The 2,740-nt window shown below is 29.9% G+C and overlaps 1 non-coding gene across 1 annotated transcript; it reads left to right on the forward strand.

Moving 5' to 3' along the window:
* The first annotated feature begins 419 nt into the window (after window positions 1-419).
* TRNAS-GCU (transfer RNA serine (anticodon GCU)) lies at window positions 420-507 on the forward strand. The gene has a single exon. It is a non-coding gene; the product is annotated as a tRNA-Ser (tRNA).
* The last annotated feature ends 2,233 nt before the right edge of the window (window positions 508-2,740 follow it).

The following is a 2,740-nucleotide window of genomic DNA, read 5'->3' on the forward strand; positions in this document are numbered from 1 at the left end:
CTTTCTTATTTTTGTTGTTGTTGAAGATAAGATATTTAATTGATTAAAACATAATTTTTTAATTTAAAATATATTTATTTATTAAATTAAAAAATATTATAGAAACAAAAGTATTTTGTTTTCAAATCATATAAATCATTAATTCTATAATTCGTTGGACCAAAAAAGGCCCGGCTAGGTACTGACCAGGCCAGGCCATCAGAATAAGAAGGGATTTTCGAACAAAATCACAACAAAACAAGAGGTCGTCTTTATTTTTCTCTTTATTTAGGTTGTTGGCACTTTCCAGCCCTTCCCTTTCGATAAAAAATTCCTGATTTGTCGATCTCTCTACTATACATTATATATATAATAGCAAAGAGAGAGAAAAAAAAGACTCCTGACATTATGGGTAATGTAGTAATTAGCTTTTTCAATTGGGAGAGATGGCTGAGTGGACTAAAGCGTCGGATTGCTAATCCGTTGTATGAGTTATTCGTACCGAGGGTTCGAATCCCTCTCTTTCCGTTTCCGTTGATGACTTGATTGATTTTTCAAATTTTTCAAATCTTAGTTAAACGTGTAGAATATAGATAAAATCCTAAGAAGATTTGAAAATTAATCAAAGAAAACCCTTAGGATCTTATTCTTCACGTCCAGGATTACGTCCCGGATCATTAGATAGGAATCCAAAGATAAAGAGAGAAACAAAAATATCACTACGGTATAACGAAGAGTTTCAGAGTAAGCATTACACAATCTCCAAATGATTTTTTGGAAAAAAAAAAGAGAATAGATCTTCCATTTTCTACCACATATCCTATTTTGACACCTCTTTTTTTTTTCTAGAAATAGAAATTAATTGTTACAAAAAAAATGCATTTTTTTTTTCATTAACAAAATATCTTTCATATCGAAATTAGATATTGTGGTAGACCCTAATAGGGTTAGGGTCTTTTGCTGCAACAAGGGGTCAAAAAATGAAGAGAAGAAATGGTTGGTAAGCCAGCCACTAGCTCAATGTACGAATCGAGGGTTCATATTCTAAAACTTATAGGATATTATTATTATTAAGGATTTCATCGAAAACTTACAGCAGCTTGCCAAACAAAAGCTAAAAGAAAAAAAACAGAGGTATAACTGGCATAACATCTACGATTGGATTCAAAAAAGCATAGGCTTCGGGCAATTTTCCGAAGAAAAAACTACTCGAAGAAAGGGAAGAATTAATATAAATACAGATTAAACTAATGATATTAAGCATAACAGACATTTTTGTGTTCTTGGAGATAATTACATTTTGGTTGGGTTTTTGATATAAGGAAAAGGAAGAAGTCAGTTACGGTAGACAAAAAATCCTTCTTCTTTTTTAAGCCACCCAATTACAAAATCCTCCAACTCAACTTAAAGGAGAATAGAAGAAATCATACTTTCATACATATCTCTTGAATTCTATATGTTCACTCCTACTACCCTATAGATAATATATTTGGACTGGAGTTGACAAACAACCAATACCAATTTTATTCTTTCTTAGTTTAGATTATAAATGGAAATGGGGCGTGGCCAAGTGGTAAGGCAACGGGTTTTGGTCCCGCTATTCGGAGGTTCGAATCCTTCCGCCCCAGAGGGTTTTTATGCTATTGCTATAGTATTCCTATTATTGCTATAGATAATGGAGTGGTCAGGAGGTAAATTAGTATTAATTATAAATATCTGTTCGAATCTCGATTAACAAATGATCAAGTTCCATAACATATTGTTTTATAACATATTTTTTGGAGCCAAGTATCTTGTTCTATTTCTTTTTTTAGGTCTTCGTGGTTGACTCTAATGAAAAATTGGAAAATCTATGGAACGATTGAGGCAGGGATGGGCTTTATCTATTCTTTTTATTCACTTTATGACACAAGATTTTTATTATTGAAATATTACTCACCCTATCCCTATGTTAAACAAAATACATATAAATATAACAGTTAAAATGAGGAACTATTTAACTTAATTGGTATGTATGTATCGTTCTATTTCAATGCAAATAATTTTTATATTTTTCTTTTCGTAATCAGATGAAAAGAATAAAGATTCAAATCTCTTACTGATATCATTTTTTGATCCACTTGCGAAAAAAAATTGGATTATTTCTTCTTTATCTTTGATCTATTTATCTATTTTAAAATTAAATCAGTGATGAGTCAAGGAAAGACTTATCGGATTAAACATGCTGCTTATTGGCGAATTTACTTCAAAAAAGATAGTATTTCTAAATAGGAAACTTTTTCAATTATAGATATTTTTTTTTATAAATACTTTATTAATATTAATGATTTCTTGTCAGTTGAATCTTTGGTATTGAAAAAGTAGGAAATAGGATAATCTATCCTATTTAGTCACTTGAAGATGCAGAGTCAATAAGTAATTCGTTTATATAGTTATAATTATATACTTTCTATTATTTGTATTATATAGATTATGTATGTTAAAATGTATGTTAAAATAGATTTATGGATGTTAAAGATATTGTCTTGCTAAAACTTTTTCATAAAAATCGTTCCACATACAGATATCACATCATATTCTTATTTTAAAATAAGAATATAAAAAGTCTAGATTACGATGTTTATGTACAACTGAACCAATGACTATTCATGATTCCATAATTGAATCAATTCCATACTGGTTCCAAATTAGAGGAATGGGATGGTAAAACTTCGTTTGAAACGATGTGGTAGAAAGCAACGTGCGACTTGAAGGACACGAT

Source organism: Primulina tabacum, unplaced genomic scaffold, assembly GCF_025594145.1.
Source record: "Primulina tabacum isolate GXHZ01 unplaced genomic scaffold, ASM2559414v2 Contig1111, whole genome shotgun sequence".
NCBI classification, from domain to species: domain Eukaryota; kingdom Viridiplantae; phylum Streptophyta; class Magnoliopsida; order Lamiales; family Gesneriaceae; genus Primulina; species Primulina tabacum.